A 14,084-nucleotide genomic window follows, 5' to 3' on the forward strand; every position below is an offset into this window, starting at 1 on the left:
ACACGACGCTCCAAGAAAAACACATATCATGTGGTAAATAAAAATATAGCTCCAAGTAACGTTACCGATGGATTGAAGACAAAAGAGGGGATGCCTTCCCGGGGCATCCCCAAGCTTAGGCTTTTTGGTGTCCTTGAATTTGGCTTGGTATTACTTGGGCATACCCAAGCTTAGGCTTTTTCCACTCTTTATTCCATTGTCCATAAGAACATCACCCAAAACATGAAAACTTCACAACACAAAACTTAAACAGAAACTCGTAATATCATTAGCATAAGAAAACAAACCACCAATTTTTTAGGTAGTGTAGTAAACTTGATTTCCATTTAGATTGATGTTATATTACTGTATTCTCACTTCTCCATGGCTCGTACCCCCCCAATACTAACCATAGTTTCATCAAAATAAGTAATCAACACAACAAAAACATAATCTGTCAAAAACAGACCAGTCTGTAGCAATCTGTATATTTCGTATACCTATGCTATCTCAAAAATTCTGAAAACTTATGGCAATTAGGAAAATTTGCATATCAATCAGAAGTCAAAAGAATCAACTCAAAAGCTCTTTCTGGATAGGAATTAAATATAATTTTGTGAGCACAAAGTTTCTGTCTTTTTTCAGCATGATTAAACAACTATCACTAAAACTAATCATAAAGGTTCTACTTGGCACAAACACTATTTAAAACATAAAAAACACAATCATAACAGAATCATGACGGTGTGGACTCAACAAAACAGAAAGTGAAAAGCAAAAATAATTTTATTCATTGGGTTGCCTCCCAACAAGCGCTCTTCTTTAAAGCCTTTTAGCTAGGCATTGATAATTCAATGATGCTCACATAAAAGATAGCAATCGGACACGAAGAGAGCATCATGAAACATGTGACAAACATATCTAAGTCTAACATACTTCCTATGCATAGGCATTTTATAGTAAAACAAATTATCAAGACAAGCAATAACTACCATATGCAAGGAAGAAGAAAGAGACAATATCAATCTCAACATAATGAGAGGTAATTTAGTAACATGAAAGTTTCTAACACAATATTTTCCTCTCTCATAATAATTACATGTGGGATCATATTCAAATTCAACAATATAACTATCACATAGGATATTCTTTTCAAGATCCACATGTATGCAAAGTTGACACTCTTTGTTATTGCAATCATTATTATAAATATCATATTCATCATGAGGCTTAAACAAATTTTCAAGATCATAAGAAAAATCATCACCCCAATCATGATCATTGCAATAAGTAGTGGACATAGCAAAACTAGCATCCCCAAGCTTAGGGTTTTGCATATTTCCAGCATAATTGACATTCATAGAATTTATAATAAAATCATTGCAATCATGATTTTGTTTAAAGGGGCTAGCAAGTGGGGATGCAAGAACAATAATTTCACGTTTAACATATGGAACTATAGCAAGTTCATCTCCATAGGCATCATTAATATTGGCATCGTGGCCACAAGCATAGCAAGCATCATGTTTATCAAGGGGAGATATTTCAATCATATCAATGGAATCACAATTATCTATAGGTTCATGCATATAATTATTTTCCTCCAAAGAACCAGACATTCTCTCAATAAATTCAATAACATAGGTATTAGAAGCAAAGTTCTCACGACAGTAATTAAGTATGTCAAGATTTTCATATTTGTAGAGAGTAATATCATACTTTTCAATCAAAGAAGCAACTTCATGAGCACCCTTAAGAACAACAAATTCTTCAATTTGTTCAATATCATAATAGCTATAAACACCCTTTTCAAAAGAAGATAAGATTTCATTATCATTAAACTCACATAGGTAGGGAAGGTGTTTTTAGGGTTTTTAGAGCAACAAGTATAATCATAAATTTCACATAGATTCAAAGCATATCATAGCAAACTATTTATGTGATGCCATAAGAGTCTCCCCTTTTCAGACAAACAGTGACGCACAAAATGAGCATGCTCATCTAAAGATTTCCCATCAACCAAGCTAGTTGGGGTTTCAGCACGAGCACAAAGGGATCGGAGATGATCCTAGTAGAAAACATTAAGTGGATCCATATCAATAGATACTTAGCAAGCAAAGATGCAAGCATATTGAAGGCACATGGCACAGAAGCAAAGGAAAGGCAAACGAAAAAGGAAAATATTTTTGTAAATTTTGTTTTTTAGAAGTGGGGGAGAGGAAAACGAGAGGAAAAAGGCAAATAATGTAAATGCAAGAGATGAGTTTGTGATAGGTACTTGGTAGATATGCTTCACTTGAATACTCCCGGCAACGGCGCCAGAAATTCTTCTCGCTACTTCTCGAGCTTGCGTTGGTTTTTCCCTTGAAGAGGAAAGGGTGATGCAGCAAAGTAGAAGTAAGTATTTCCCTCAGTTTGAGAACCAAGGTATCAATCCAGTAGGAGTATCAAGATGAGGCACCAATGAACCTGCGCAAAAGCAAACAAACTTGCACCCAACGCGATAAAGGGGTTGTCAATCCCTTCACGATTATTTGCAAGGTGAGATCTGATAGAGATGAAAGGTAAACATAAATAAAAGTGCATCAAAGTATAATGTGTAAAATAGACTCGGGGGCCATAGTGTTCCCTAGAGGCTTCTCTCATGATAGCAAGTAGTACGGTGGGTGAACGAATTATTGTCGAGCAATTGATAGAATCATGCAAAGTCATGACGATATCTAAGGCAATGATCATACATATAGGCATCACGTCCGAGACAAGTAGACCGATACTGTCTGCATCTACTACTATTACTCCACACATCGACCACTATCCAGCATGCATCTAGTGTATTAAGTTCATAACAAACGGAGTAACGCCTTAAGCAAGATGACATGATGTAGAGGGATAAATGCATGCAATATGATATAAACCCCATCATTTTACCCTTGATGGCAACAACATGATGCATGCCTCGCTACCCCTTCTGTCACTAGGTGAGGACATCACACGGTATGAACCCAAAACCAAGCACTTCTCCCATTGCAATAATTATAGATCAAGTTGGCCAAACGAAACCCATAACTCGAAGAGAATTACAAGGATACGAAATCATGCATATAAGAAATCAGAGGAGACTCAAATAATATTCACAGATAATCTGATCATAAATCCACAATTCATCGGATCTCGTCAAACACACCGTAAAAGAAAGTTACATCGGATAGATCTCCGTGAAGATCATGGAGAACTTTGTATTGAAGATCCAAGAGAGAGAAGAAGCCGTCTAGCTACTAGCTATGGACCCGAAGGTCTGTGGTGAACTACTCACGCATCATCAGAGAGGCAATGGTGTTTATGAAGAAGCCCTCCGCGTCTGAATCCCCCTCTGGCAGGGCACCAGAACGTTCCCCAGATGGGATCTCGCAGAGACAGAAGCTTGCGGCGGTGGAAAAGTAATTTCGTGGCTCTCCTCGGAGGTTTCGGGATTTTTGGGAATTTATAGGTGAAAGAGGTAGGGCAAAGGAGGCACGGGAGGGGGGCCACGAGCCTACTAGATGTGGGCCCCCCTAGGGCGCGCCTAGGGGGCTCGTGACCTCCCACGAGACCTCCTGCCTTGGTTCTCAAGTCTTTGAGGGTATCTTGTGTTATGGAAAAAATCATTCCGCGTGTTTTATTCCGTTGGGACTCCGTTTAATATTCTTTTCTGAAAAAGGTCAAAAACACGGAAAAAACAGAAACTGGCCCTAGGCACTGAGTTAATAGGTTAGTCCCAAAAATGATATAAAATGGCATATAAATGTATATAATACATCCCAAGTTGATAATATAATAGCATGGAACAATCAAAAATTATAGATACGTTGGAGACGTATCAACCACACACATCAGTATGTATTATTTCCAATAAGTCAGTTGCTCTCTCCATTATTCCTGAGAATGGAGTCTAGTCATCTTTCCCATGAGGCACAGTTCACATGTGTCAAATGATTCAAAGTCAAGAGACTCTAACAGTCCATCAGTATGGAGTTTCTTCATGCGTTTAACACCGATATGACCAAGGCGACAGTGCCACAAGTATGTGGGACTATCATTATCAACTTTACATATTTTGGTATTCACACTATGAATATGTGTAACATCACGATCGATATTCATCAAGAATAAACCATTCACCGCGGAGCATGACCATAAAACATATCACTCATTGATACGTCTCCAACGTCTCTATATTTTTTGATGGTTTCATGCTATTATCTTGTCAAACTATGGATGTTTTGCATGCCTTTTATATATGTTTTGGGACTAACTTATTAACTCAGATGATATTTTGAAATGGAGTCCAAACGGAAGAAAATCCCCGAAAAGATTTTTTCTGGAACGGAAGAAGATCGGGAAGCTAGGGAGCCAAGGCAGGGGAGCCTCATGGGCCCCACAAGCCCCCACACCGCAACCAGGGGGTAGGCCGCGGTCCACAGGCTTGTGGGCCCCCTGAGCGGCCCCTGACCTAGGGTTTGCGCCTATAAATTCCCTAGATATCCCAAAAAAATCAGGAGATCATCGAAAGTACTTTTCCGCCGCCGCAAGCTTCGGTCTCCGCAAAATCCCATCTGGGGCACGTTCTGGTGCCCTGCCGGAGGGGGATTCGGATACGGAGGGCTTCTTCCTCAACACCATGACCTCTCCGATGATGCATGAGTAGTTCACCATAGACCTACGGGTCCATAGCTAGTAGCTAGATGGCTTCTTCTCTCTCTTAGATCTTCAATACAAAGTCCTCCAAGATCTTCATTGAGATCTATCCGATGTAATCTTCTTTTGCGGTGTGTTTGTCGAGATCCGATGAATTGTGGATTTAGGATCAGATTATTTATGAATCTTATTTGAGTTTCTTCTGATCTCTCTTATGCATGATTTCATATCCTTGTAATTCTCTTCGAGTTGTGGGTTTTGTCTGGCCAACTAGATCTATGATTCTTGCAATGGGAGAAGTGCTTGGTTTTGGTTTCATACCGTGCGGTGACCTCACCCAGTGACAGAAGGGGTAGCGAGGCACGCATCGTGTTGTTTCCATCAAGGGTAAAAAGATGGGGTTTTCATCATTGGTTTGAGATTATCCCTCTACATCATGTCATCTTGCTTAAGGCGTTACTCTGTGCGTCATGAACTCAATACACTAGATGCATGCTGGATAGCGGTCGATGTGTGGAGTAATAGTAGTAGATGCAGAAAGTATCGGTCTACTTATCTCAGACGTGATGCCTATATGTATGATCATTGCCTTAGATATCATCATCACTTTGCGCGGTTCTATCAATTGCTTGACGGTAATTTGTTCACCCACCGTGATATTTGCTATTATGAGAGAAGCCTCTAGTGAACACTATGGCCCCCAGGGTCTACTTCACACCATATTTTCAGCCTTACACTTTTCACTTCGTTGCACTTTCCGCCTTCAGATCTCACTTTGCAAACAATCTTGAAGGGATTGACAACCCCTTTGAAGCGTTGGGTGCAAGCTTGTTTGTGTTTGCGCAAGTACTCTGGACTTGACGAGGCCCTCCTTGTGGATCGATACCTTGGTTCTCAAACTGAGGGAAATACTAACTGCTCCTGTGTTGCATCACCCTTTCCTCTTCAAGGGAAAAACCGACGCAAACCAGAGAAGTAACAAGAAGAATTCCTAGCTCCAAGGAAGGACTTTTGTTGCCGCAACACTCATATAAATAGAACAACCATTATTCTCTGACCTAAATGAGTAGCCGTCTCGCATTAAACAAGACCATGATACAATTTTCATGCTCAAAGCTGGTATTAAATAACAATTATTAAGGTTTAAAACTAATCCTGAAGGTAGATGTAGAAGCAGCGTGCCGACGGCGATCACATCGACCTCGGAGCCATTCCCGACGCGCATCGTCACCTCGTCCTTAGCCAGCCTCCGTTTATTCCACAGTTCCTACTTTGAGTTGCAAATGTGAGCAACAGCACCGGTATCAAATACCCAGGAGCTACTACGAGTGCTGGTAAGGTAAACATCAATAACATGTATATCACATATACCTTTGACGTTGCCCGCCTTCTTATCCGCTAAGTACTTGGGGTAGTTCCGCTTCCATTGACCTTTTCCCTTGCAATAGAAGCACTCAGTCTCAGGCTTGGGTCCATTCTTTTTCTTCTTCCCGGCATTTGGCTTACCGGGCGCGGCAACGGCTTTGCCGTCTTTCTTGAAGTTTGTCTTACCCTTGCCCTTCTTGAAACTAGTGGTCTTGTTGACCATCAATACTTGATGCTCCTTCTTGATTTCTACTTCTGCAGATTTCAGCATTGAGTACAACTCAGGAATGGTCTTCTCCATCCTTGCATGTTGTAGTTCAGCACAAAACCCTTGTAGCTTGGTGGGAGAGACTGGAGGATTCTGTCAATGATAGCATCATCCGGAAGTTCGACTCCAAGGTGAGTCAGACGACCGTGCACCCCAGACATTCTGAGTATATGCTCACTAACAGAACTGTTCTCCTCCATCTTGCAGCTAAAGAACTTATCGGAGACTTCATATCTCTCGACCTGGGCATGAGCTTGAAAAACTAGCTTCAGCTCCTCGAACATCTCATATGCTCCGTGTTGCTCAAAACGCCTTTGGAGCCCCGGTTCTAAACTGTATATCATGCCACACCTAACAAGAGAGTAGTCATCACTCCACGCTTGCCAGACGTTCTGAACATCTTGGGCTGCCGCGGGAACAGGAGGGTCACCTAGGGGCGCATCAAGGGCATAAGCCTTCTTGGATGCAATGAGGATGAGCTTCAAGTTGCGGACCGAGTCCGCATAGTTGCTACCATCATCTTTCAGCTTGTTTTTCTCTAGGAACGCGTTGAAATTGAGGTTGACAGGTGTGTTGGCCATTGGATCTACAATATTTGCATAGACAACTTTTAGACTAAGTTCATGATAATTAAGTTCATCTAATCAAATTAAGTATGAACTCCCACTTAAATTGACATCCCTCTAGTCATCTAAGTGATACATGATCCATGTCGACTAACCCGTGTCCGATCATCATGTGAGACGGACTAGTCGTTGATGGTGAGCATTTTCATGCTGACTGTATTCAACCATACGACTCATGTTCGACCTTTCGATCTCTCGTATTCGAGGCCATGTCTGTACATCCTAAGCTCGTCGAGTCAACCTAAGTGTTTCGCGTGTGTAAATCTGGCTTACACTCGTTGTATGCGAACGTTAGAACTATCACACCCAATCATCACGTGGTGCTTCGAGACAACGATCCTTCACAACGGTGCACACTTAGGGGAATACATTCTTGAATTTTTTTATGAGGGATCATCTTATTATGCTACCGTCGTTCTAAGCAATAAGATGAAAAACATGGTAAACATCACATGCAATCATATAGTACCATGACATGGCCATTATCATCTTTGCTCCTTCGATCTCCATCTTCGGGCATCGCATGATCATCATCGTCACCGGCGTGAAACCATGATCTCCATCATCGTGTCTCCGTGAAGTTGCCACGCCAACTACTACTACTACTACAACTAACTGTTAGCAATGAAGTAAAAGTAGTAAACACATGGCGTTGCATCTCATACAATAAATTAAGACCACTCATATGGCTGCTGCCGGTTGTCATACTCATCGACATGCAAGTCATGAATCCTATTACAAGAACATGATCATCTCATACATCACACATGTAACATCACATCCTTTGGCCATATCACATCACATGTCAAACCCTGCAAAAACAAGTTAGACGTCCTCTAATTGTTGTTGCAAGTTTTACGTGGCTGATTTGGGTTTCTAGCAAGAACGCCTTCTTACCAATGTGACAACAACAATGATGATATGCCAAAGCTATTTACCCTTCATAAGGACCCTTTTCATCAAATCCAATCCAACTAGAGTGGGAGAGACAGACACCCGCTAGCCACCTTATGCACCGTGTGCATGTTAGCCGGTGGAACCTGTCTCACGTAAGCGTACGTGTAAGGTCGGTCTGGGCCGCTTCATCCCACAATACCACCGAAAAAGAATAAGACTAGCAGTGGCAAGCAATTGACAAAATCAGCACCCACAACCTTTTTGTGTTCTACTCATGCAAAGAATCTACGTATAGAAAACCTGTCTCGGATGCCACTGTTGGGTAACGTAGCAAAATTCAAAAAATTTCCTACGCCATATTCAGATCTTCCTATGGAGAAACCAGCAACGAGAGAGGGGTGAGAGCATCTTCATACCTTTGAATATCACTAAGCGGAAGCGTTGCTAGAACGCGGTTGATGGAGTCGTACTCGCTGCGATTCAGATCGCGGTGTGATTCCGATCTAGTGCCGAACCACGACACCTCCGCGTTCAACACACGTGCAGCCCGGTGACGTCTCCCGCACCTTGATCCAGCAAGGAGGAGGGAGAGGTTGGGGAAGAGCTCCGGCAGCACGACGGCGTGGTGGCGATGGAGCGACGAGGTCTCCCGGCAGGGCTTCTCCAAGCACCGTGGTAGAGGAGGAAGAAGAGAAGCAGGGCTGCGCCGAGAGAGAGAGAAATTGACGTGTCTCCAATGGCCAAAACCCCCACTATATATAGGGGGAAGGGGAGGGTGGCGCCCCCCTTAGGGTTCCCACCCCTAAGGGGTGCGACAACCCTAGATGGCGCCAGGAGGTGGCGGCCAAAGAGGAGGGGGGGGGTGGCGCACCCCCTCGTCGGCCTAAGGCCCACCTGACTTAGGGTTTCCCCCCTTCCCTCTCTTGGGCGCCTTGGGCTGGGTGTGTGGGTGCACCATCCCATCCAGGGGCTAGTTCCCTCTCACACTTGGCCCATGTAGCCTCCTGGGGCTTGTGGCCCCTCCCGATGGGCCTTCGGAACCCTTCCGGTGGTCCCGACACATTGTCGGTGGTGCCCGAAACATTTCCCGCGTCCAAACCCATCCATCTTATATATCAATCTTTACCTCCGGACAATTCCGGAGCTCCTCGTGATGTCCGAGATCTCATACGGGACTCCTAATAACCTTAGGTAACCTCGTATAACAATTCCCTATAACCCTAGCGTCATCGAACCTTAAGTGTGTAGACCCTACGGGTTCGGGAGGCATGCAGACATGACCGAGACACCTCTCCGGCCAATAACCATCAGTGGGGTCTGGATACCCAGGGTGGCTCCCACATGTTCCACGATGATCTCATCGGATGAACCACGATGTCAAGGATTCAATCAATCCCGTATACAGTTCCCTTTGTCTGTCGGTATAGAACTTTCCCAAGATTCGATCGTCGGTATCCCTATACCTTGTTCAATCTCGTTACCGGTAAGTCTCTTTACTCGTTCCGTAGCACATCATCCCATGACTAACTCCTTAGCCACATTGAGTTCATTATGGTGATGTTCTACCGAGTGGACCCAGAGATACCTCTCCGTCACACGGAGTGACAAATCCCGATCTCGATTTGTGCCAACCCAACAGACACTTTCGGAGATACCCGTAGTGCACCTTTATATTCATCCAGTTACGTTGTGACGTTTGATACACCCAAAGCACTCCTACGGTATCCGGGAGTTGCACGATCTCACGGTCGAAGGAAAAGATAATTGACATTAGAAAAGTTTTAGCATACGAACAACACGATTTAGTGCTATGCTTAGGGTTGGGTCTTGTCCATCACATCATTCTCCTAATGATGTGATCCCGTTATCAATGACATCCAATGTCAATGATCAGGAAACCATGATCATCTATTGATCAACGAGCTAGCTAACTAGAGGCTTGCTAGGGACACATTGTGATCTATTTATTCATACATGTATTACTGTTTCTTGTTAATACAATTATAGCATGAACAATAGATGATTATCATGAACAAGGAAATATGATAATAACCATTTTATTAATACCTCTAGGGCATATTTCCAATAGAAACTAGCGGCGAGGAGGAGGAAGATGAAGAAGCGCTGGCAACCGACCTGCCGAAGGATCATGTCGGAGTCGAAGAGCCCGATGCTCTTGGGGTTGAGGAGCCGAAGGCTGCCAGGGAGCCAAAATTCAGTGAGCCCGATGTCACGAAACACGCGACAAGCACTTTCGCCAAGGTGGCACGATCATCAAGCTCTGCCATGCCCGCGGCATGCTCCAGAGCACCCACTCCACCACCTGCCCCTACCACTTGCAAGGAAGGGATGTGGAACTTGTTAACGTTCAACTCGTCATCGGAGCAGGAAGAGTAAGAGTTTGTCCTTGTATTTGCATTGATCTTTGTGGATTGTGCTCACTGAATCTCGTTCTTGTTGCTATTGCACATATGAGGAGACCTTGGATGTGTACCCCGCGCCCGTCGTGACTGGTAGAGCAAGCTCCGTGCTGGTGCAAGAAGTCATTGTTATTATCCCCCGCTTAGTCCCGAGCGAGAGGCCCCTCCCTAGTACTCGATGGAGAGTACTGGCGCAGACGCTGACACCACTACTTCCATTCCCTTGCAAATGGAGGCAGAATGCGAGGAAGTGGAACACCCAGAGGTGCACCTTTACGAGGCTACTCAAATGCACACCAGCCTAGGAAGGAGTTCTCCGGCAAGGGTCCCCGCTGATGAGCCTATCCGCGCTAAGGACGTGTCCGCAAGCAGTGCTACCGGCAGGTATGCAATGACAACTGATGTTGTCGGATAAGGAACTGGCCCTTCTCAACAAGCGTGCATATGTGCCACCCTTGTTACTGATAATTTGCTTTCTTGTTTTTGTCTTCTTGAACTTCTTCTAAGTTCAATTTTATTTTTTCGCTTAGTGTTGTAGATCTGCCCCTGCCTAAAGGTCTGAACATCGACGCCGCCATTAGGGAGGCCGCCATGGAGGCAGTCGAAGAGGCAATACGGATTGCGGCAGAGGAAGAAGCTGCCTCCATGGTCTCGAAGGAAACCGACAAGAAGGTCGTTGTGGAATAGTCTCCGAAGGGAGGTAGACATTGGGGGCACTTTTGCCTCAGGACCGGCACCGATAGGCATGATCAACATGGCACGCGTAGCTAGTTGAGTTGTCGTCGGCCCGTTGTCATCAGATGCACCACCTCCGAGTCGGTACCTCAAGGTCAGTGAGTTGTGAGCTTCCCAGGTGATTCCATCCTGAAGGACTTTTCTAGAAGGAGCTCTCAACACGCGGTCGCCACTGTTTGGGGGCCCAGTGACTCTCGACCCCTTTGGTAGCAACGACGAGGCAAAGGAGCATGCCGTTTTGTCCCGCGTCATTAAAGATTTCAAGCAGTTGAGGCACACTATGTCAACCGCTTGGAGAAGCTAGATCACCGAGAGCCTCTTATTGCTGATGTAGAACCAGGTTCTAGGAGTGCCTCACCAAAACGCATACCTGGTTCAGCTACAACCGTGAAAACCTAGTCGACAAGCAAGCTGGCCTTACCAAGGCTGTGGCGGAATTCATCAATCAAAAAGCCAAAGTGGAGCAGAGTTAGACAAAAGCCAATGGGAGCATTTCCGCAACCAACGCAGAACTTGTCGCACATAAGGTTGAGATTGACTCCCACAAAGAGGAACCTGCTGCTCGGGAAAAGGCCCTTGCCCCCAAACTCGGGACTAAACTAGAGAAGCACATCCAGGAACTGGAGCTGAAGCATAAGGATGCCCTCGATATGCAAGCGACAGAGCATGCCGACAAGCTCCAAGAGGCCATCAATGTCACTTAAGCCGTTCAGTCCACCAAGGCCGAACTACAAGGCAAAGTGCAGCAATTGGACTTGAACCTTGCTACTTCCGGCAAGGAGGTCTTGAGGATGAAGGATGACGACCAAAAGGCCCTCCGGACCTTGGTGAACTTGCAAGTGGGGCTCTCTGACAAGACCAAGGATGTCAATGCTAACCTGCAGGTGAAGGTGAGCACCTATATTGATAGTATTGAGGCTGCCGAGATCAAGGAGTAGGATTTAGTTGAAGATATCCGGAAGGAGATTAAATTTCTCAACTCCACCGCGCACGCCTCCAACGAGCTGCATAAGAATGCAGAGTTGTGAACATAGCAGCTCATCAACATCGCCTCGCAGCCATGGGCCTGGAGGAGTGTGCATTCTCCAACAATGGCATAGAGGTTGCAAGTGAGGGAGTCCGGGACTATGGGGTCTTCGAGGTGCTGACCTATCTGCATGGGACACACTCCTGGGCCACCCTATGACTATTATTAAAGAGTCGGACTGTAACACGACACCATGTTCAAGATGGAGACTTCTAAAGCCCTGGTATGTGCTCCAAGTCAAGATTGTAATATCGGCATGTTTATTCCGAGATGTAGCCGACTATATGTAACCTAGGTACCACGGGTACCTAGGGTTATAGATAGTCGATTACATCTAGGAATAAACATGCCGATATTATAATCTTGACTTGGAGTAGAGATGTAACAAAGTATATGTAACACTAGGTACTAGGGGTACCTAGGATTACATATAGTGGGTTACATCTAGGAATAAACATGTCGATATTATAATCTTGACTTGGATGAGACACCAAGGCTTCGGAAGTCTCCATCTTGAACACGACGTCGTCTTACAGTCCAACTCTTCAATGATAGTCATAGGGTGGCCCATGAGTCCGGCCTGTAGAGATAGGACGGCGGCTCGAGGACCCCTTAGTCCCGGATTCCATCAGTAGCCCCCCGAACTGGGCCCAATGTCGTAGTCTTGATTACCAACAGTTTCTCGTGCCCAAGGTCTTAGGCTTGCGGGGCAAGTTCTTCTCCCTATTTATGTTCGGCCAGCTTTACTTCGGCCACCAATGACTTGCCTATTTCCGAGTTGTATATGTCACTTAGCCTCGAAGGCCAACCGCTCGAGTGTGAACATTGCCTTTGTCTGACAACATTTTAGTAAAAGGCCGTGGTCGGTCATGAGCACTGAACAGTTACAAAAACCCAAATTTGTGGTTTGAGACGGTTCCTTCATTGGCATATTCCATCAATATGGATATCGTGCCCCGTTTTTCATGGGATACACTTTATGATTTGGGCTACCCCGCGCGCGCATAAGTGCATGATTATATCGAGAAGTGGTGAGGTTCGCGACACAGTAAAGTGTCTCTTGGTATTAAAGCGGTTTATAAAGAGGAAACAACCACCATAGCCTCCACACCCTTCTCAGATCTTGCATTCCATTGCCTTACCAATCCTCTGAGCTCTAAGCACCCAAGCTCCACCTTCCCTCCAACTTCCTCAAACCACTCCCCTAGTTTGGACATGGATGGTTCCAGTTACAAGGGCAAGTGGGAGGCCTCCTGCGTCACTGACAACGACATTCAGGAGCTCAAACATGCCGGCTATTTGTTAGTCGACATAGCCCATCGCACTCCAAAGAAGGGCGAGTCATCCCCACGCCAAAGCAAGGCGAGAGGGTGGTGTTCACCCCCCACTTCATCCGAGGACTTGGCTTCCCGCTCCACCCCTTTTTAAGGAGTTTGATGTTATTCTGTCGGTTAGATTTTCATGATCTCCCCTTGAACTTTTTCATGGACATCTCGGCCTTCATTATTGTCTGTGAGGTCTTTCTACGGGTCTAGCCGCACTTTGTCTTGTGGCTAAAATTCTTCAATGTCAAGCCAAAACTATTTAGCGTCGAGCAGGCAGACTATCGGCGGGGGGGGGGGGGGGGGGATGATCAACAAGCTTCCCCTGGTATAATGGCCGGACGGTTCTTTTATAGACATCATCAAGATCTCGTAGCAAATGGTTCTATATTACTGAACCACGCGCCCCGGAGTGGGCAACACTCTATGTATTCAGATCTAGACCTCCCACCAGGATGGTGTCATGGATGAGGAAGGGGCTCGATTGGGGGTCGGCCGCGGAGGTGGAGTCACTGTACAGGTGTATCTCCCAGCTCATAAAGAATAAGTTTGAGCTGGCCAACGTGGTTTAGGTCATGCTTCACTGTCGCCTCCTCCCTTGCCAACATCGCACCACCCCCATGTGGTCCTACAATCCCAAAGACTTGGCCACCGTGCTCATCTTTTACCATAGCACCCACGGCAAGCTATGGAAGGTGATGCTCAAGGCGCAAAAAGTTGGTCGGCCGAGGAGGATGACACAGTCCTTGATGCCACACACATCCCCGGAGA

The sequence above is a fragment of the Hordeum vulgare genome, chromosome 3H, assembly GCF_904849725.1.
Source record: "Hordeum vulgare subsp. vulgare chromosome 3H, MorexV3_pseudomolecules_assembly, whole genome shotgun sequence".
NCBI classification, from domain to species: domain Eukaryota; kingdom Viridiplantae; phylum Streptophyta; class Magnoliopsida; order Poales; family Poaceae; genus Hordeum; species Hordeum vulgare.